The following is a 23231-nucleotide window of genomic DNA, read 5'->3' on the forward strand; positions in this document are numbered from 1 at the left end:
TCCTGCATTACTCTTTGCCTCCAGAAGTCATTTGCATCCACCCTAAAAGGCTGGTGTACTGTTCATATGTTGTCTGCACATCTTGATGCCACCATAGAAAAAACACCGATATTCAAAATCTCAATCATGTCTTTTATGTTCCATTGCTTTTTTAGTATATGATTCTCAAATTGGGTCCATGGGCTGGCTTTTCTGTGCAAGATTTTAGTTTTCTGAGTAAGGAAATGTTTAGACTTCATCCACCATACTTTCATTAATTCTCTGTGATTCTAATTTTTGGTGTAATAGTTGATTCATTAATTTGGAGCAATGCCATAAAGAGAAATTTTAATTCATTTACATTATTGAGATTTAATTTAGTGCTTTTTACTCTAAGGGAAAAGGAAAGAAAGAAAGAAACTCACCTAAGATGTTGGGTCTCAGCATTTTATTTCATGAAGTTCTTTTGTTTTTCAGTGTAGCTTAACTACCTGTAAGTTCTAAATTCATGTAATCATATTAATCCTGTAGAATAATTAAAGTAACACAGGTAGAAAACTGTCCTTCTCTTACTCCATTTCAGATGCCCTTTTGTGCAACCATTCCATTACTGCTGACTCTTGTACCATCTGTATTTATATCTGACTGTCCTCCACTTCCTCCATTGTTAACTTGGGGCAAATCACTGGGGTGCAGCTGAGTTATGTGACTGATCCAGCTTCTCAAGTGTTCAGAAATGGTTTAGTTTTTTTCCCTGAAACAATTTATTTGCATTTTGATGTAGAACATAGGTGATCCAGCTGAACTACATTAATGTGAAAGTCCACAGTGCTTTTGCTTTAACTTTTCACCATATGTGGAACATGAAGTACAAAGTTGTGCATTGGAAACTGTATAACAGAGGAAAGCTAGGAGGCAAAGTTTGTCATTAGGATAATTGTAATCATGGAAACCAAATTTCATTATACCTGTCTGAATGCAGAGAATAGTAAACAGAGAGTAGGATAGAAAAGTGTGTAGGGAATATTGGTTGATGTCTAAATTAGATACTTAAACTGTTTTCTCCTCTTCTGTGATGTAATGGAGAAGAGAAGGGAAAGCACAAGTCTCTCAAAGGAATTGTGCAGGGAAGTATGCCTGCATGATGTCCAGTTTCTGTAATTTGAAATACTGAATATACACCTGAGAGAGGAAGTTTTATAATTAGACTTCCAATTTGCTACAGAATCCCCTTTATATTGCAGATCAAGTAGTTCTCTTCTATAAGAGAAGAGAACTATATACTTTTTTTTCCTTTCTGGAAGTTGTATGCTACAATTTTTTTCTTAAATTGGCTAATCTTATGTGCAGTGGTAAATAAGACTTCTGGAAAAACCTTTGTCCTGCCCTCTTAAACTAAAGTACACTTTGCAACCAAATTTTTTAAAAAAAATATTATTTATACATTTTATACAGGATTTTATACTGGGAAAAATCCTGCCATTTTGTACTTATGGCCCAAAGCCCAAGAAGCATAAGAGTATAATTCTGGCTTTTTCCACCTTGAATAATCACATCTCCATGGAAGGTGCCCCAAAGTCCATTCAATACGTAATGTTTGGGACAAAGTGCTCTCTGCAGAGAGAATGGCAAGGACAAATGTCTGGGGTGTACTTGAGCATTGACATCGTGTTTCCTGGGAGAGCCTGGGCTGTGTGTTAACAGTCCTTGCTATGTTCAGTGCTTACTGTGTGTCTTCTGTACATCAGGTTTGTATGTGCAATGCTGCGCATTCACTAAAGCTGCCAGACAGTGCCTTGGCGTTACACAGTCAGGTTAGACTGCTATAGCTGTGCAATAATTAAAGTCTCCGATTCTGCAGCATGAAGTTACTTGAAATACTTAAAACCTACTAAGTTAGGTAGCTCAGAGGCAGAAAAGCTCCTGTGAAATCTGAGAACTGGCTGAAAGTCAGCACAAGCAGGGGAGATCTGTTTGTTCCATTAACGTGTCTAAATGTTCCTGAATTCTGGGTGGAGCTTCTCATCATGCAGCTGTCCATTTTCTTGAAAGGAAAGAAAAGGATCCTATTCTCTCCCATGTGAATGATCTAGTATGAAGACAGAAAGCACAAGTAATGAACAGACTTGTGCTAATGGCAGAAATTAGTTCTCAAGTTGGTCTTTGCCACACAAAACAGTCTTGTGGTCTGTCTTTGGGACAAACGGTACAGCACACTGCAGGACACAGAATGAATTGTGTTCTAGCTTTGTTCTTAACCTTATGTGCAGCTTATGTCCTTATTAGGAAAAGCACTTCAACCTGTATCCCTTGAAGGAGTGGTGTGTTCCAGTATACACTTGTTCAGAGTTTTGCACTTAGATTCAGAATACTGTCTTAAATTTTAGCAACATTTTGTTTTGGAGGTGTAGATTTTACAGACTTCTTTCTTCCTTTCTGTCATTTCACAGAGACCTAATGTCTGTGACATGTCTGCTCATGTCCAGAATTCTTTGACTGGCCTGTTTGTGTGCTACCTTAGGTCCAGGAGACACTGATCAGTTTATTGGAATATGCTTCATTCACATCATATTATGCTTTGCATGGACATAACTTAGTTATGTATTTTCTTTTTAAAATACAAAGAGTGAAGCAATTACCTTGCTGCTCCTGCCCCCTTTAGCACGAAGTAGTGGCTGTAGATTTTTCAAGAATCTGATTTCTTCTTTTGACCAAAGCAATTCAAAAGAAACTTGTCTTGTCTTTGAATCTTTCTTTGCATTCAAATGTAATTTCATTTGCATTGAAATCAGTCTTTAATCCTTCTAGACTTTCTTCATTCCCAGTTATTAATCCTACCAGGAATGTTTTCTGTTACTGAGTAAATTGGGGAGGAGGGGTAAGTAGGCCAGTATTTCCATTATTCCTGTTGCATAATTGATCTGCCTCTCTCTGTCTGTATTATGCATGACTGCCCTTCCGTTTGGGGCTGGTTTATTAAACTTCATTTCAAGTATTTGTCAACAGTTACTTTGTCAGTCATGTTGGGCCTGAAATATGAGTCACATTCAGAGGCTGGGCTGCATTTGTACATCCTGGGCACACTCAGCCTTGGTGCCCGTGGGGAGACCTGTAGGAGTGGGTGGCCTCAAGCTGTAACTTCTTTAAATCCCATTGACAGGCAGAAGAGGAATGCTGCTTTTGAATTGTCTCAGGCAGGAAAATAGTGGGGAGTTTCAGTAGCTCCAGTTGGTTTTTGTTTGCTTTTTAGTCAATATGAGTGAATTAAAAAATGAGGATAGTAAGGCTACCCCAACTCCCTTTAAAGAGTGGTCTGTGCTAGTATTGTGGGAAAGATGCTTTACTGTGGTAAAGAGGAAATGTGAAATACCTTCTCTTAAAGAAGACTACATGGGTGATTGTTACTTGTTGCATCATATCTATCTGTATATATATATGTGTGTGTTATAGATATATTTATGTATACATAAATTACCTTAGGCAGAAGAGGGATGGGAGGTACAGGAAAGCATTGTAAAAAAAATTATTGGGAGGCAGGAGTGACAAAGGAATTGTTTGATTTACAAACAAAGTAGCAAGCTGAATCTGTAGTTGAGTAGCACCTGCATCTCAAAAAGATCTGTCAGGCGTTGAGTGGAAACTGCTGGGTACACTTCTGACAATCTCACAATCTAACTTTCCATCTGAGTTTTGAGATGCTTCTGACATGAGGGTCCTAACTTGAGAAGCCACAAGAGACTGCTGTATTGAATGTCTTTTAATGGACTGTGACTTAACAAGCAAATGAAAAGCCACACAGTGACATGAATCTCTGGTCCCCACTGATTTTAAAGTGCAGATCCCCAGAGTAGTTTGTATATAGGTGTTACTACTTGATTTATTTGTTGTAGTGAAAACAAATTAACGGAGGTTTGCTGAAATTTCTCATTGTTAACAGAATTGCTGTGGAAGAAAAACATGACTTACTGTCAAAATTTTATTTACCTTCAGATATAGAATGATTTTGCCAGCAAGTGCTCTCTCATAAATACAATAGTTCCTTTGTTTCTGTACCCTCTTTCTTTTGCCCTCCATCTAGCTCCTCCATATCTCCTGAAACTATCTTTGCCTGTGAATATTAAGATATATTTCACTAAAGCTTTTTGACATGGTAGTTTATCTGTTGTGCTTTACTTTCCATTCTTCAGATTTTTTTGTTTAAAACCAAATAAACCAACCCAGTTATTTTATATCATATGTAAACTTCAGACCTATGTCATCAGTGTAGTTTCTGTCTCTCTGCTCTGTTCTGCCTTGCTTTTCTCCTTCGTCTCTTTCCCCTGTTTGAACACCAGCCTTTCCTGTTACCTCCAATATAGCATGAAACCTTCCTGTTACCTTTCTGCTTCTTCCTTTCTCTTGCTTCTGTCTCAGAATAGCTACAGTGGTTGGTACCACTGTGGTGATTCTGTTACTTTGACCCAGAATTTTAAGGCTGGTGTATAGCATTACATCCTGAAGTCCTTTGTGGTGGGTGGTGCAGGAGAAAGACTGTAACTATTTCTGTTTTTAAAGCCCAGGAAAAAGTTGATAGCTTTGCAAGTACTGACTGTTGTGCCATTTATGGGGAGGGGAGTTGATATGTGTTGCAAATTACAGAATGGTTTGGATCTTTAGGCAGTATTGGAGACTCATGGATACTCTTTGTTAACCTGTGTATTGGTCCTAATATCGGTTTGCTGTGACATCTTGTAAATAGATGTCTTAATTCCCCAGTGTGAAGTTTTGTAGCATAAAAAATTTCTGTGTCCCAAAACAGACTGTTAAAAAGCACATGCTTGTTCCAGTTTCTAGAGGCTGATGTACTTCATTCCCATATGTGTTTAAAGAAGTCACGTAGCATTTACTCACCGGAAGCTTTACAATCGAGTCGCACTGCAGCTATTGCTCATTTGGTGGTTCAAGTTGAGCTCGAGTGTGGAAGTGGTTTTTTGTTTGTGTCGCTGCCTTTTTATTTAATTTTTTATTTTTCATATAGCTGAGAATCCTCTAGCAGCAAGATTCACATATATCCAGAAATAATAGTTTGTTTTGCAGAAGCTTATGATATTCAGAGGGTGTGTTTAATAACACAGTTGCTGGTAACATGCAGCTACAAAAGGAAAAGTCCATTACTTGACAAATTAAGAGCAGTAGCTTTTCAGAAGGGCCTCTAAAAGACTTTTCACAATCTCATTATTGTGCTGTTAGTATTGGTACACTTAAAGAGCATTTAATTTTTTTATAAACTGCATTTTCAATATTACAGTAAAGTAGGATATTCATCAGGAAGTGAATGAATGTATTTTAGACTCTTGTCTTCAGAATTGTTGCAAAATTCCTAGGCACTGTGCCTTTTTCCATCAAAATACCAGTCTGTATGTGTCAAAGTTGATGACCACTAAGCACTGACTGTTACTGCTGGTGTTACCAGTCCTGTCTAAATTTTGCAGCTGTCTGAGATGTCAGTATATTACAAAGCAAGTTAAATCAGCTTTTTTTTGAGAGTGATAGCTTTGTGCACATCTCACTAGAACAGTTGAGATGCTTGAGGTATCTATCTAGCTATGTAAAAACATACACACCTGCTAGTTATTTTCGGATGTTCAATAATGGATGTACTAGTGACATAAAAAGAAGATTCACTTTCTTTTGACAGTGCCAGCATTACTCACTACATTGCACGTTCAAGAACTGCAGTTATTTCAACATCACTGTGTGCTATTCTACTGCTCCTCTCTTGTCCCTCTTTATTTTTCTAGTTACTTCTACCTTGTTGGCTCCCTAATGTGAAATACATGTCTTGTTTGTGGTGTCTTGCTTTTCTTTTCTTGGACTCTAGCTGATATATGCCTTTAACATGGAAATTGAAGTTCTCTCTCCCAGTTGTTCCATCATCCCAGTTACAGGGCTATGCAACAGGAGGGAGAGACAGAGATATAAAGGTAGATGAAAGAGCAGGTGGAATCAAATACTGAAATACATGGTATTACAAGTGATCAATGGTACTGGTACCATTTCTTGATCTTATTTTTGTTCCTGCTTTTAATATTTATAAAATATCCTCATGATGGAAGAAAGCCCACATTTACAGGTAAAGAAGAAAAATAAACTTTTTGTTATACTAGAAGTATTTCACTCAGTGTCCTTGAATAATGCTGGTTGTATTCTTCAGGATTAGATGCCTTACACAGAACTGAGACAGGTAATTGTAAATATGCTGCTTTTTTCAAATTCTGAACTTCTGTTACGTTGAAAGAAGTGTGCTTTGCTCAGCTCTGCTTTCTTTGTGCCCTTCAGAAATAATAATGAGGCTGGAAGACATCAGTAGAACTACCAAGGGGAAACCCATGAGGGAAGATCTCACCTGTTTCTCAGAAAGTTATGTGAGCAAGGCTGGGCTGTCCTTTGTTAGCACAGAGTTACAAGAGCATGCTTCTGCCTCTGGCCCTTCCAGTCACAATTGTCAGATCATGGGACAGGCACCAGCCTTTTGGTTTCAGACTATCTGGAATCATCTGCCCTGACTGTTCAGGAGTACAGTAAGTGCACAGCCTTGCCAGCATGCTCTGGTAATCTTACAGGCAGGCAACAATGGAATTCATATTGCCTTCTATGGAGACTAGGTTTCCTTGGAGCTGGCACAGATCCTAGATGTTTCCTCCACTGTCCACTGTTGTAAATAGACAGGCCTTCAGGAACAGGACTGCTGATTTGATGATATGAAGTGAAAAACTAGTCTGGCCTTTAGTAAAGGCCGAGATAAGCTGTGATTTCCTTTCCACCTTTTGCTCTGTGATAGTCTGGCACCCAGTCTGGGAGTACTTTGTACTCTATTCAATCTCTGCATCTGCTATTAATGTAGAACTTATAATATTTAAAGTGTGTGTGTGTAAGATGTACATGAAATAAATATTCTGTTTCCATGGTAAACTACTTGTACATAGACAAAAAAAAACATATTTAAAGAGTTACTGTGTGTTGCTACTCAGGGTTCTCTTCTCTAATAAATTTCGGCTCTTCAGCAGTGAATTTTTGCCCTGAGAAAGGGAAATCCAGAAGGAAAACAATGAATTTTGTTTTCTTTCTTCTGGCGCCAGAAATGCTAAAGAACTTCTTTTTAGGAAATTGCTGACAGAATTCTGGCATTTCCAATTAACAAGATACCAAAACCCATCCAAGAAGTAATTAATTTTTAAATATTTATGATTTTATTTATTTAGTTACATTTCCTAAATGGCCTATAGCCCTCTCCTTCACAAGTATAGGGAATGAATCTAGTTCTTAATGCCAGTAAGGATTTAAATAAAACCATGGGAAGGATGTTCAGTGCGAATGAGCAGTGCTTGAGACCACAGCACAGTATGCTGATTTGGTCATTAAATCCTTTCCTGTGTTTTGTCTTCAGTCTGTGTGCCCCAGAGAAGGCCACATCTCTTGAACAGAGCTCTTTCTGGAAGACTGGGTTTATTAGGAGACTGTTCTCACTAGTTTTAAAAATACAGGTCTTGTCTCAGTAGCTCTTAACTTGAGTTGCAATGTGAGCTCCCCATCAAGGCATGAGTCGAGACTGGATCATAAATGAGCAACTTCTGCAGTGCGTCCCTGGGAGGGAGCAAGCTGGTGGTGTTTGGCAGCTGAGCCAGGGCACTGTGCCTTCTGCAGCTCTTCATGTCCGTGCTCACGTCTGGCAAGGGTCTGCCTGCCTGCTTCGGGGGGGAGAGGGCGGAATGCTCTTATCTGGTGCTGGGAGGAGCGGATAATGAAACCCTTTGTGTCCCCCTCCCGAGACATGAGCTTCAGCAGCAATGAGCTGTGCAGCTGCACCCCTAGCAACAAGGGCCTGGAGGAAAGAATGAGGGCAGCTTCCCAGCACAGGATGGCCAGAGGGTTAAGAATGAGCAAATTGAAGGGCTAGCATCGTGTTTGGATGAACATGTGTGCCTGTTATTCTTACTGGAGATATATTTTTTGTGTTTTAACTTTGACGCTTAGACTGAAATATGTACCGAGTGTCTTTTAGTATCCTGAAAAAACCAATGACTAAAGACTTGCTGGTGTCTTTATTGCTTTTAAGAGTATTGATAGTGCATTTTCTGGAGAATTCACAGTGTTGTTGGGTGCAGTGCAGACAGTTCATTGTCACCAGTTAAAGAGCTTGAAAGAATTCAGTTTTGAATTTTATAGTGTAGGTACACAAAATCCTTTAAGATGCAATGGTTTAAGAAAGGAATTTATTTTTTAAAGTGTCCTAATTCAAAGGGTTATTTGCGTTGGTGCTGTTAAAGTGGTTACGCTTATTGTGACAGATGATTAAATACTTCATTTTTTAGGTGCAGCAATCTGATCTATTTCCATGGGAAGTTCCATGAATGAGTTGAGGATAACTCTACTGATGAGAATACGATAGGCTTCATTAATTACCTTGCTGTGGATAGGGATTCTCAAGCCATGGTTTGGGCTGCATGTCTGGGAGAGAGGGGGCGTTTGTTTGAGGGAGAGACTGAATAATGAATACCTTAAACCAAATGATCTGTGTCTGAGTGGCAGACAAAGAGGGCTTTGGGGCAGTGGCTGATTATTCCATGTGAAAGGACCACAGCCATATATGGCTTGCATGCTGAATCTCGCATGTGAGCTGTCACTCCCTATTTCTCCAGAGAAAAAGGGGAAATCAAGTCTGCTTAGGAAGAAGTGCACCTTGTTAGTGAAGGTGCTGTTACTGACTGCATGATGCTCATCTAGTTACTGTAATGAGGAAATTTTGGTTATTTTAATTCTGTTTTCCAGTCTTTTGTCAAATGCAGTCATCATTTTTTAAGATGTGAGGTACAGATCTTTGTTTGTTCACCCTTATGTTTTCACACCTCCTAGGTGCAGTCTGTAATATTTATCTTAGAAGCTGATTGTAAGTCACAGTCCAGAGCAAATGGAGCAGCAGATGTGGTGATTCCTGGATGTTTTCTGATCAGGCCAAAATGCTGACCTGTGGCAACTGCAAGTCCAGGACCACGTTTACTTCCACTGACTGTGCTACACAGGCACTATTGTCCTGCACAGCAGCTGGGTGAAGAGCTGTCATCCCACTAAACTGTTCGAGCAAGATTTATGGTAGAGTGAATGAGTTTCTGATTTCTTGGCTTCCCTTTTTTGTAGCCTCTCGACCTGAGCACTGAAGATGAAAGCTAAGGAGAACACTTTCCTTTTACTAGATATATTTGTTGACTTGCTGTAAAGTGCAGAGGGAAAGGTCAAGTGTTAAAATATTTGGAGACATCTCAATACTCAAGTTGTAGAATTCTCTATTTTTTTGTGAGGAGTAGGAGAAATGAGGGAAATGTTTTGGTTTGGGAGAGGACTTGAGACTGTACTTAAATACTTAATTGAGTAATTATATCTTGTGCTCTTTTCAGAAGTTGCTAGTGGAATCAAAGCTACAGATTTAAAGTTTGACACCATCTTTAACAGTCCTTTTTCTTTTTTTGAGAAGAAAAAACACATTCCAGAACAACTGCAGCTTTTATCTAAGTGCATACTTCTTACACCTTAATCTAAACTTTCAGATAAAAACTGTTATCCCAGGCAAAGGAATTGGTGTGTGGTTTTTTTGGGTTTTTTGTTTCCAAATGTACAGAGTGAATCTTTGTCAGCAGATACAAGGAAAATATCTCCCACCCCACCCACGGACAGAGAAGGGAAAATGAACAGTTATGTGACATTGGGGGAGATAGGACCTTGTTCAAAACAGAGAAACTTTTTATGGTAAATTGAATTGTCACTGTGCAGCTGTTTGGCAATTTAGTCAAAGTAGTTGCTTCTTTCATTTGAGTTTATTTACTTAAGTCAATTGCACATGCAGATTCGATTGTACCCTGCAGCAAAACTCTAATGACTCAGCAACAGATCTTTCACTGGGAAGAATTATATAAATAAAATACTATTATGCTAGTAAATAACTCAAAACAAACAAACGAAACCAGAGACAATTAAGACAAGTGTGAAGGCAGGAAACACCTTTCTTTTTTTCTGTGATAGAGAGGCTTCCACTGAATTGTCCAACTTAACTTGTTGTGATAATGGAGTTTTGCAGCAGTTCTGTAGTGTGCAGAGTGCTAAAGCAAACCTCCAGTATGAAGATATTTACCAGTTGTAAATACCAGTTGTGTATTTCAGAGATATACAATGTCTTTTTCAAAAGGGTCGGCAAAGCTTCTTAGGAGTTCAAGGTAACTGGAGATCAGGGGAAGTGTCTCCAAAGAACTAAAGAAAATAGTGCCTCTTCTCTCAAAGTCAAAAAATCTCTCATTGTACCTCTTTTGTAAAAGGCAGTGTGCTAGTTTGGGCTATTTTTGTCATTTCAAAACTTGTGTGATGCCTGTTTTGTGGTCATTTGCCTCAGTAGTTCTTGAGAGAAAATGAAGCTGTTGTAGTAGTCAGTGGTTTCTATCTCTGCATTGCTGCAATGAGGGCATGGGACAAGTTCTGCTGTGTTAAATGAGACTGTGTCTCGATTTTGAAAGGGAGGCATGTGCTGACTGTGGCAGTACCACTAAAAGGAGTGCATTTGTATATTAGGAAATTCTTATGGTTTGTCTTGTTTCACCATAATACCGGCTGGGGCCAGGAAGATGCTTCTGAAGATGTGTTTTCCTTGTGGTCTAAGGAACCAAGTAGTCACCAGGAGAAATACCTTAGTTAATAAGTTTGCCTTTCAGAAGAGTAGAGTAAGACACCAAATGGTGAAAATAGTGTAGAAGGTTTTGGAAAAGCATTTATTTTCTGGGCTTAAACTTGAAAGCATCTGATGTGAAGTCCATCAGGAGCTAAGCCTTGTAATTTACTGTGCTGTCTGTGGCTAGTTTGGATCTTGAAGGAACCTGGTAATCCTTCCTGATACAAAGAGCTGCAATAGTTGTCACTACCATTTTCCTTATGACTTTGTCAAGTATGTTACAAAAAACTGCCTGTTGTGTTTGCTGTCTGAAAAATCTGTAATTGATCTTGAGTAAAGGAACTCGTATTTCCCTGTTTCAAGGGGCTAAATGGTTTTGAATGATGTGAGAAACACTTGAGTCCTCATGCTTATATTTATTGAGATTCTTACTCGGTGTGGAAGCAGCATTCTTTTCATAGTGAGGCAGGACAAGTATTATACTTCACATTTGTTATTCAGGACTTTCAAGTTACCAGCAGAAGTACTCTGTGACTTTTGATTGTTTTGGCATAAGAAATACTATTTTTTAGGCTTCACTCAGGGTTTCTGCTTAGGTCAGAGGGTTGGGAACTAGAGGGAAGTATGTTGTGTATTTCATTTGCCTTCCTTACCTGTTGGCAAGCGGGTAACTGAATAACTGAAATAATGCAAGAGAGATTGCTTGGAGACAGTATGCCTCTGATCTGTATCATAGTTGTTGGTACTGTTTTCAAATATGTTTCCTTACAAATTATCTAATTATCCCGCTTTCCTCCCTCCCAAACAGATTCTCCACAGTTATGTCTTTGTACTTGAAGGTGTTCATTCAGTGTGGATAAGCAAATATTTCCAGGTAACATGATGGTCAAATTCAAGTGCCCGCAACGGGGAAAAGAATGTAACTTCATTGCTGTGCTATCTTACAGCAATAACATTTTATTTCACACTGATAACACCTGCTGTAAGTAGATACTATTTTACCAGTACAGAAATTAATATTTAATGGATAGTTTTTCCTTGCCACATGTGTTCAATGGAGAACAGATACTCTTGGGGAAGAGGAGAAATCAAGAAGTAGGTAAGAGAAATGTCTGAAGACTGTGCTGGGCTCGTGTGGGGACCTGGACAACATGGAGCAGAAGCAGAAAGCGCAGGCTCCTCTATTTTTATACTTATGTTCCTGCAACAGATGTTGTAGGAGCACAAGTATAAAAGGACTCAGTAGCAAAAAGAACTTAGTTCTCTTCCAATGGCTTTTTTTTCCACCATCAGTGCATTAAGAGCTGGACACAGCATGAAGGGGCTGCTTGGCTTGTTCTTTCTATTTTGTTTTCAAACTTTTGGCTCCTACCCTTACTGTCCTCAGAATTTGACATGCCTGCTTCACAGTGCACTGCGGGAGGAACAGAACACAAAAGGAAAAGCACTAGGAGACTGAGAATTGTGTAGCTTGACACACCTTGAGGGTGATTGTTTTGTTTGCTTGAAGCACCAACAGACAGATAAAAGTTGCACACAATTCTAACATTAGTTTCAGCCTTAACAGCAGCATACTAGTGCAAGTATCTTGAGGAGTTTGGGGGTTACTTTTCCCAAGTACTACATCCTCTGTCACTCTGGTATCTTTATTTCTTTGAGATTTGAGCTGTACCGGTTTGATCATCCTACAGAAGCTAGATACATAGACAAAAAAAACAGAATGTTTATTAATTTTTTTGAAACCAAAACATATGGAATGCATCCATGGCGAAAATGTCAAGGGAAATTGTGAAATAAGGAAAATTACTACAAAGCCTTGGTTAATTTATTCCAAAAGAAAACAGTGTGTTGTGTGTCTTTACCTGGCATGTCATTCATAATGAAAATAACAGTAAAAGGCTAGTGATGTACTAATTCCCCAATATGCACACTATTCAGATGCTTATTTGTCCTCCTTCCTGTATATTGCCTTTGTAAAAGTGAGGAGGTGGAGAAAATAGTCTTTGAGAAAGAGCGGTGAAAAGTTAAGGAAAGAGGACAGGATGAGAAAGTGCTTGTGAGCTGTAAGGAAGTGAAGGGGCATATTTTTCAGAATTAGAAGGCTTAATCATCAGAATAACTTTCTAAGGGCACTAGTGGATACTGCATCTCTTGTTTTCTTCAAATAGCATTTGAATTCATATTTAAAAAAATTATACAAATGGACTCAATTATACAAATGGTTCAGGATCTTCAATTATTACTTTAGTGTCTCTTTGTGTAGAGTAGTGGTTAAAGGTGTTGTGGAGGCCTTTTCAGGTGGGAAGCACAACTGTCTATTAATCACTGTTTCTGTTTTTAACTAGACAAGGCAGGCTACCTTTAATTTATCTGGCATTTATCTACACAATGAAGTTTCAGACCTAAGGGAGGTTTTTTTTTAATACTTCTTAGTTTTCAAAATAAGTCAAAACCCCCAAACGTGAAAGAAGAAATGAACATTCAGATTAATACAAAGCAGTACAAGCATGTTACTGGCCACAAATTAACCAATGACTTAACTACATATTTATTTGTTGTTTTAAAAATGTACATTCAAAGAGCAGTTATGCAAAGAAATGCAGTTGTAGCAAGTATATGCACCAGAAAACAGGATGTTATTAGGTTTTTTTGTAACTTCCGTAGGTCAGCATTAGTAACTAAAATTTCTTTCTGTGTTTTGTTTTTTTTCAACCAGTTTTTCTTGTGCAGGTTGTCTCACTTACAAGGCTTTTTACTCTTGTGCCTAATCTCAAGCTATAAGTGTAAAGTCTGTATCTTGAGAAAAAAAAGAGGCATTTTAAAATCCTGTTATGCCATATGAGAATCCTTTCAAAATAGAATACAGAATTCTAGTGACTTGCCCAAACCCTTGTATTAATAAACAGTGAGAACTGAAGTGTTATCTGGCACAGTTACAGTCCTGCATTGTTGCCTATTTGTAGCGAAGAGAGCAAATCTTCTTTTACGTTTTCCTTGGTGTGTATCTGGCAAGTAAGCATTGGCAACTCTGACAGCTGTGAATGTGTTTTATTAGTGTTGCCTAAAGAACAGACTCGCTGTATCCAGTAGGGGTGTGTTAGATGGTTTTGTCAAAGAGCTGCTGAGGATACTGCAGAGCTTTTATAAATACGCAAGATTGACATGAGGGGAATGATGCTACTAAGAGTACATAAAACTTGATAGGTTTATACTCTTAACTCACCATGTGGATACTGTAATTTTGCCTAGTGGAAAAGTAGTTTCCATGCACACTGCTGCCACTGCAGTATATTCATATCATATATCCTTTCTTCAGTCAGCCTTTTCACTAAAAGAAGGATTAAACCTGGTCTTCTCTTAATATTATGTTAATTGAGGAGCAGCGTGTGTTAGTAACAGACTTGCAGAGTTTGTTATGTTTGTTCTGAGCAGTAAAACTGTATAACTGAAAAGATATCCTTTAAAGTAATGTGATTTTGTCATTCAGATAATGTCTTTATAGCTGTACTGCTAGAATGCAATGGAAACAGATACCAAGGCAGATGTGTCGAGTTCTTTTTAAATACCTCCCTGATCAAAGTAATCGTCAGTGCAGATTCAGTGGGGTTTTTTCAAGGCATGCTATTCAATGAACTGCAGAGTTCTGTGAGCAGAGTGTAGAACAACTTCTGCTGAGGCATATATCTGTTGCTTTCTAGGAAAAGGTAACATATTTTACTGTTGTTATGTCTGTTCATAAAATTGTAAAATATTAACATACAGAATTTCAAAAGCTAGTAGATATTTGTTGGCCTGTTGAAAGAATCTCTGTCTTTAGCATCTGTGAGCAGTTCCAATGCCTTCCCTCTGTGAGAAGGTACTCATGGAAATCTTTAAAATTATGGAAATGTGTGTCCTTAGAACAAAGTTGACTATGAATGTCCGTGGCTGTCTTAAAACACAATTGTTGTGTGCCTTAGTTTCCCACACATATAAAGAGGGAGAGGTCAGGAGACTTCCTTAAAGCCTATATCTGCCACCAGCCTCCTGTTTATTTGTGTGTTTGGTTTTATCAATTAGACTAATTCCTGTTAAATACTAGAAATAGAATTAATGATAATTGATTATACTCAAAGATCCTTATATAAATGCATTTTTTTTTACAGCCTTTGCTGTGACAATCCTATCTCAAAATTGACACCACAAATTAAATCAAAGAAGTCACTGGACCTAAGATGATGAATCATGCCTGTTCAGGGGAAAAGCTATGGGCTGCTTACCTGCTTGGTACTATTTTTCAAAGTTTTGGCAAAGTCTTTGAATCGTTAATGAATAAATTTTTTTTGTTTGTTTGTTTTTTGGTAATGTAGCTTTTTAACATACATCAAGAACCTTTTAATTTCTTACCCCACTGTATAATGCTCTGAAACTTCCATTACTTGCCTCCTGAGACTGTTGTGCAATTTAGAAAAAAAATCCAGGAAATGTATTTTGGTAATAGCTTTCTGGTTTTTCCCCTATACCATTTAACTTGATTTAATGGATAAATTGATTAAGTGTGTGTTAGAGTACTAACAGGGGCCTGGAGTCTTTGTGTCAGAGTACAGAAGTGCTATTTTGCAAACCTGCCTTTGAAAGTAATAACCCAGTTATATCAACAGTGTTCTTTGTGTTTTGGACTTAATAATTATTTTTGTACTTAAAGTTGTGTTTTATGCTTCCATCTTTCATCTGAAAGCATAACCATGCAAATAAAAACCTTCTATGTTTCATAAATAAGCTAGATAACTTGATCTCATGTTTATCCTTTGTAATGTAACTTTGATTTTTTTATTTATTGTTGAAAACACTGTCCTGGTTTCTTCATTGTTCACAGTGATGAAAAATACTCTGTTAACAGAGGACTTTCTAGCTAGCATCAACTAAATCAGAAACCCACATCTGTGCTCAGTTTAGGCACCTGTGTTTCCCTTCAGTGTCTTTCTGTGAAATTGACAGACAAGTGTGGTACGTGACTGACTTGGCAACATGTTCTGAGCTTGTTTGTACTATGTAGTAGCTATTGACAAGTAACTCAGTACTTTACAGTAGAAGCAATTTATGAGCACAGTGCTGCTGTAGAGCATTTACTTAGGCCAAGCTCAAAATCTCTTAAGTACCTATTTTTGTTGTTATTGTTATGATTATATGGAAATAGCTTAGTTTTGACATGATGCAGCTCTGATGTCTTTGTGCTGGGTAGCAATACACTGCATTTTTGGGGAGAAAAAACACTTGTCTGAGCTAATTTTTAGCTAGGCCATATGGCATGGCTCTGCTTTGCAATTATCACATCTTAAAAGAAACAAAGTTAGATTTAGCTCTGGATGCCCAGCTGTCAAGCCCGCAGGGATGGCCATGGAGGGGTGGATGTGCAAGCATGTGTGAGGGGCAGGGAGGCATTTTGGGAGGGGCTGTGCTGCAGGCTTGGCCAGTCTGGGCCATCTCTGTCTGTGGGTGTTGCAGCAGCTGGTCCAGGCTCTGGACTTCCTGCAGCCTGCTCTGGAATTCTGTCTGGTGTAGCTAGCACTGCTCTGCTTGTGCAGGTCAGCTCCCTCACATGCAGCCACACCTCCAGAGGCGCCTTGGTGGGATGTGGATGAAGTGCAGCCCAGTGATTATGCATGAAATCACATCTCAGACAGCTAAACACCTGCCTCTTCTGTAGGTCTAGTGTGTCTGACCACAGGCAGACCTTGTTTTTCATTGCCTTCTTTGTTCCTCCTTTCCAGAATATGATTTCTGATTTCTTAGTTAATAAATTGGTCTCTAATCTGTGAATTATGTTAAGAACAGACATTCAAAGGCAGAAGTTGTTGTGTGGGAACATGAGTAACTGAAAGCTAAAAGGAATTAAGCAGCAAGTGCTGTCTGGCCTTGAGCTAAATAATTAAATAGCCTTATTTGGAGGCAGGGAGGATTGTGGTGTGGTTCTTTGTGGGCTTTTTTGGGTTGTTTAAATTTTTTGGGAATGTCTTATGTTGTTGTGATAGCTACTTGCTAATTCAGAATAGAACTCTCTGATCAGTCCAAGAGCATGAACCTGATAAGAAGAGCTGGGCACCTTGTTAGTTTTATTGAATGAAACTGGGGTCTAATTAGCTCTCCTGGTAGCACAAGCACTGTGTTTGACTCTTCATTCAGAAGATCTGTTTCTGAGCACTGGGTAGCAGGATATAGAGTTTGTCTAACTGAATTTAATTGAGAAGCAGGTAACTTTGTTGTGAGTTGAAGTTTTAGCATACAGAAAATGTCTTCTACCAACAGTAAGGTTAACAGTTTACCTTCACAGTCCCTGGATTAATTGATTTTTAAAAAAATGCGTTATTTAAATCCTCTTTAAAAGAGGTCGTATTTAGTGGCTGTCATGGCTCAGCTTTGCAAATATCATGTTTGCCTCCAGTGATAAAAATTTATATTGTGTGACATGAACTTAATCTGGAATGTATTGGGGAAAAATAATGGGGTGTTTCTAGTGCAAAATATGCTTAAGAGCAAACAAAATTCATTTTTAAGGAAGGGAATTAACAGCAGATGCATGACTGCATTAGAGCCAGCTGGATGAAGTACTTCTGCAGTCAGAATGAATGTGTAAATGTAATTCAGGTGAATCAGATTTTATTTGTGGGGAGAAAAATAAAACCTTAGTTGTCTACGTATCCATCTGTTTTCTCCTTCAGCTATTAAAAATATCATCTGCCTGCACTGAGGGTGCTTGCAGAGGTAGATGACATCCACGAGGCTGTACGTGGGGTTGGAAGGCTGTGTGAGGTCCCTGACCCAGGGCTTGCCTCATGGGGGGAAGTCTGGAGCCAGCTGGATGCCCAGGGGCTGGAGCCAGCTGGCTGCCCAGGGGCTGCACCCCCAGCCCAGAACCTGCTCCAGCTCTGCTGATCTGCTAATTGTCCCCTGCTGTCACACAGCCCAGATCCTGAGCAAATCAATTGCTTCTGTGTCACAGAAAACTTCCAAGCTAATGGTGAAGTAGGCACAACCAAGAGAGTTGTTATCTTGAGGGCAGGCAAAAGACTATGTGCTGAATCCAGGTGTATCCTGGAAAGTTTCTCTAGCTGTGTTCTGAGGAACAAACACGAAGTGTCCAGGTGTAATGTCTCAGTCCTCTCATGCTTATTAATGTAACTTATAGAAAATACTTTTCATCACAGAGAACAGAGGGTTCTTCAGTTGATAAATTGTATTTTTCACAATTTATTTCATAGGAATGTGGTTTTGACTGTTTAAGAAATTGAAGTTTGGTTGATTTTTTTGTTGTTGTTTTTATGAAAAACACCTCCAAAACTCAGAATGTAAAAGAGCAGTTTTTTATGCTATGAAGCATGTTTTAATAAACACATTTGGTTAGTAGGCTCTTGGATAAAGTAGGAGAGTTTTTGACACGGGATAATCTGCAACTTATTAGTGTGTTGTTGGCAGACTGAATTTGCATCTATCAAATTATACCTATCTGTGAAAGGCCTGTTTTTTAAGAGGATGTTGCTCGTGTGTTCTGTCTACTGTATGACAGTACAATCTGGAGTTGTTACTATAACCGGGAGTTCACTGCAGAGTTCAGATAGTGTCATCCTGTGGTTATTTGGTGTCAGAGTGTGCTTTCCACATTACCTATTTACTTCCTTAAAGTGAGAAGCCAAGAATTGGGATACATAAGATTTTTTTCCATATTTAGTGAACAAGTACTGCAAGCTGCTTATGGCTTGGTCAGCAGCTTTTGGTTTTGGGAGCTGAAATGAATCAGTTTAAGATTTACTGGTGGGAACAAGCTAATTTAAAGCTTGTAGGAAAAATGGCTTGCAGCCTTGGTGGGTCTTTTGTAGGTTTTCCTTTCCCTGGATGCCTTGTCAGTGTAGGTAAGCCAAACACCACTGTGTTTTTAGGTGTTTCCTGTGAAAGTCAAACCATTTGAGATTTATAGTGGTTTTTCACTGGCTGTAGAACTCCAGGTGAGTTTTACTCTGCTACTGAGATATTACCCAGAGGACATTTCCCAAGTGGACTTTTTTAACAGTAATGACCTTTGTGGGTACACAGGGAGCACAAGTCAGTGTTCCATAGCAAGATAGACAGCTCATTTCTGAGGAGACTATCTAGTTTCCTTTGGGTTCAGATTGCAGAACAGCAGTAACTGTTCTGCTGAGAATATGTACTTTGTTAAAATGTTTCTGGAACATTTTGAAATTCCCTTTTTTGTATAACACTTTGTTTCTTAACTAGGTCAATAATTCTGGTATCTTCAATGAAATTGCATTGAAGTGCTGAAAATTTGTGCACCATGTGTTTTTAGTTTAAGCTGATTATATGTACATAGTTATTTTTCTGCATATGTAGGAAAGATGTCATAGTGTCTTTTGGGCTTAAAGGTAGACATCACTACCTGGTTTCCTATTTTACTTTTTTAAATTTTATTAAGTTATTGAACTTAATTTGGTAAAGCTGTTGGTATTGTCCGATGTATAAAATACCAAGTGGCAGGTGAACCAAGAGAAGTCATGGTTATAATGTTAACTAAAAGGCTTTTATTAGTGATTAGATAGTGATCAAATTACTGTTAATCAGTGATTGAATGGATATTAAATGCTAATCAAGTAAGCAGTAATTGAATGCAAACTAAGCAGTGATCTAACCAAATTTTGAAGAAAGGAGAAAAGAAGTGGTAACTACAGGCCTGTCAGTCTCACTTCAGTTCTTGGTTTGGGAGTTACTGAAAACATCATAAGGACTATGCAGTCATTGGTCACAACCAGCGTGAGTTCATGAGGGGAAAGATCTGTTTACCAAACTTAATTTTCTTTTACAAGGTAACCTACCCAGTTGACCAAGCAAAGCCAGTTGATGTAATCTTTTTTTGGATTTCTGTAAAGCTTTCAATACTGTCTCTCTCAGGACCCTTCTGAAGAAAATGTCCAGCCCACAGCTGGATAAACACATCATGTGGTGGGTGAGCAGCTGGCTCATGGGTCAGGCACAAAGGGCTACAGTGGATGGGGTGACATCAGACTGATGTGACCTGTCACTAGTGGGGTTCCATGGGATAGGTTTTAGGGACAGTGCTCTTTAGTGTTTTAAGAAATGGTGTCTGAATGTAGATAGTAAGTAACGTCACCAATTACACTAAATTAAGGGGAGCTGTGGACTCCCTTGAGGGTAGAGAGGCCCTGCAGAGAGATCGGGATAGACAGAGAGCTGGGCAGTCACCAGCCATGTGGAATGTAAAATGAGCAAATTCCAGATGCTGTATCTGATCCAAAGTAGTGCTGCTTGAATGTACAAACTGGGGAGCAAGAGTCTGAAAAGCAGGCATCCAGAAAGAGAGTTGGAAAGAGGTCTGGGGGTTGGTTTTTCTAGCAAGTTGAATTTGAACATGAGTGAGCAGTGCCCTGGCATCCAGGAGGGTTAGCCATGTCCTGGGGTGCATCAGGCACAGCATCACAGCCAGGCAAGAGAGGGGATTGTCCTGCTCTGCTCTGCATTGGGGCAGCATCACCTTGAGTGCTGGGGCAGTTTGGGTGCCACAGTTTAAATATCTAAATATCTTTATATCTAAAGCTATTAGAGAGGGAAGCGTGACCCAGATGGTGCTAGGTCTGGAGGGCAAGAATTCTGGAGTGTGGTTAAGGTGATTTGGTTTGTTCAGCTTGGAGAAGATAAGGCTGAGGGAATGACCCCATCACAGCTCGGGCTGGTTCTGTTGGCTCGTGGTAGGACATGGCCTAGATTCCTTAGTTCCTGTGAAGATATGGCCCAGCAGAGTTCTGCACGGCAGGACTGACTTCAGTCACACCTTCTCCTTGATGATGTCTGTCTGGGTCAAAGCACCCTTCACTCAGAAGGGGTTCATCCATCATGGACGTGCCAAAAAACAAGATCTCTAAGCAGAAAATTAGTAAGCATCTATCTATCACAAAATGGAAGTCAGCGAAGATTTTCAAGACTTTGTTTGTAGTTGCATTTTATTCATACTCTGTGGAGGTAAACATTTTTATCGGTCTAAGCAGCAAGAGCTCTCTGTGGTCAAGTACTTACTTTAAAGGGTAAAATAAGTACTCAAATTCAACTCAGTATTAAGGATTGTTTGCAGTGAATTTCAGTTTGGGAAAGGGGGAAGCAAAGAACAGTAACTCCTTTTAATTAGTGTGCATTTTATTAATGTGCTTTATCTGAATCAAGCTGAAATTTGAAGATAGTTACAAAAGAAGATATTTTGGAAATTACAGTATTTCTTCTATGATAAACAACCCTGTATGGGTACTGGTGTTATTGCAAGTAAGGAGGTGTAACTGTGCATGTGTAATGCCTTAGAGTGAGCAACTGTGTGTATAAAAAAAATCTGCAGAGTTTGTGATTTTTCTCCCTTTTCTGAATTTCTTTCTCTTTTGCAAAATGAGTGGTCCTTCCAACAAAAAAATCAAAATGTGCTGTTGACCTGAAAAATGTTATTTCATACTGACTACAACTTTAATATATGTTGGGGTTTTTTAAACCAGGTATCCCTAGAAACTTTTTTTCAGTTTGTAGTTGTTCTCCTTCGTACCGGCTGGCTGTCTGAAGTTTGTAGAGACAAGAGCTTGTTAACTTTCTGGTTGGTGGTTTTCATAGTTGCTGGATATAGCATGAGAGCCTTAGCCATAGGTATGAAATACTTCATGATTGCTGCAGTTGCTAATTGTAGGTTGTGTGTGTGGCTTTGTATGGACATGTGCACGCACATGCACTCACAGTATTTAGCAGATTTCTTGCATGTAGAAGTGGCTGAAAGGAGATTTCAGCGCTGTGGAAATGTAGGAGCTCTCTTTGTGTGCTTCTCAGGAGCTGTGTTTCAGTCCCTTGTTTTCTTTGCACCTGTTTAAATGTTGCAGAGTTAGGACACTCTTATGTGCATTGTGGCATACTTAAATTATGGTGCTTGGACCAGATTTCTTGGTTGCTAGAGGTATGTCTGGATTTTCCTTTCCCTGAAGTGTCTTTAAGAAATGTCTGAAGGCAGGGGAAGAAAACATTTACTGCTGTATACTGCTAGAAAAAGATGAAACCTGACCCTCCTGCCTAGGGATCAGTTTGTGCTGTATGTTGCACATTAATGTGCTAGCTAATCTATGGCTATTGAAGGGGAATAGGAAAAGGCCAAACATTTTACCAATTTTCTTCTTCTCCACATGGTCTGGTCTGCAACCACGCGTAATGCTATGGGAAGGATTTTACTTGAATGCAGGTTTCTGACTAGAGCATTCTTTATGAGACTTTCTTTGTGAGTCTACTGGTGCCCCATGCTTATCTTCAGAGCAAAATCTAAACTGGCCCTGTTAGCACTTGCCACCTCTCACAAGTACTGAAATTTCTTTACTTTCTGGCCCTGCCACATGCCCCAGTTACATCCTGCTTTTTCTGCCGGACTTGGGTGATATTTCTGAGCTGTTTTCTGTCTGAAGATGGACTGCATGTAAAATAAACTGAGTGTTCGATATACTGTTCTCTAGTCAGGAGAAACTGGTAGCACTTCAGTCCAGTTAAAGCCTAATTTGGGCTCATGTGTCTGTGGCTCTTGTGTGAGTGCTCTTCAAATGGGCAAACAGTAACGGAGGTAGACCTTGAAGCCAAGAGATGTCACCTGTAGCAAGCTGCAGAGTGGTTATTTAAGTGAGTTCTGAAGGTACAGTACACTGGGCAGCAACAAGAAAACGTACTGCTTCTTGGGAATTGGTACACTGGGAAAAATGACTGCATCAGCTCACAGGCCTCTGCCTACAGCTTCTCTGAGTACCCACTCCAGAAGTCCTGAATTGCGCTTCTTCTCTAGAGTGACCCAAAGTGTCTTTGAAAATGTGATTTGTCTTAACTTTTAATTTTCTTTAAGCCATCTCCCACGTGCCTACGTGTGGCTGCATATACAGAGTTCACGTCATCTAAACGAGCTAATAATAGAGAAATTATAAAAGGGCTAGAGAGCAAATATTAATGACTGGCAAGGCCTTAAATGATACAGGTTAAAAATACCCATTTCTATTGCTCTTTGAACAAAAACCTACTTCTGTTTTGTTTTTTGCCTGCTGTGGAACTGAAAGTTAAAGCAGAGACATCCTGCTGATACATTCTAGCCATTTGAAGCACGCATTGTCGCCTGCCAAGGAGGACTTGAACAGAGAGAATTCATCTGGCTTTTCAGATGGCCTGATGTGAATCCTGGGTAGTTTCATGGGATAACAGTGACATTGACTTATCCAGTCCCACAAAATGTGAGGCTGCTTTTGCTTGCTGCCCTTGGTCTCTTAATTGTTTTGCACTCAAGTGGGAGGTGATGTGATGTCCAGGTATTAGATAAATTGCTTTTATGTGTAGGATCGCCTTGTTAAGATTTAGGATTCAACATTCTTCTGTGATCTCAGACCCAGGGGGAGGTTGACAGAGCTTGGGGAGAAGGATGTACTGCTGATAGTGGACAAAAACAAAGCAGAATTTATGTGCCACAAGGACATTTGGCACTACTCCTAAGATAAGGAAGAAACTAATAAAGCAAACACAGCAACTGTGT

At 39.2% G+C, this 23231-nt stretch overlaps 1 protein-coding gene across 8 annotated transcripts in view; it reads left to right on the plus strand.

Moving 5' to 3' along the window:
* Positions 1–23231, plus strand: part of CDC42SE2 (CDC42 small effector 2) — an 83706-nt gene that overhangs the window by 18399 nt on the left and 42076 nt on the right. Inside the window, exons 4-5 of one of the 8 annotated variants that reach the window (XM_050986756.1) lie at positions 11478–11543; positions 14815–14935. The exons of 5 other annotated variants lie outside the window; for them this stretch is intronic. The gene's annotated coding sequence lies outside the window, so the exon portion shown is untranslated. The remainder of the gene's footprint in view (positions 1–11477; positions 11544–14814; positions 14936–23231) is intronic. 2 more of the 8 variants (XM_050986757.1, XM_050986755.1) reach the window with 2 other exon arrangements.

Source organism: Serinus canaria, chromosome Z (assembly GCF_022539315.1).
Source record: "Serinus canaria isolate serCan28SL12 chromosome Z, serCan2020, whole genome shotgun sequence".
Classification (NCBI taxonomy): domain Eukaryota; kingdom Metazoa; phylum Chordata; class Aves; order Passeriformes; family Fringillidae; genus Serinus; species Serinus canaria.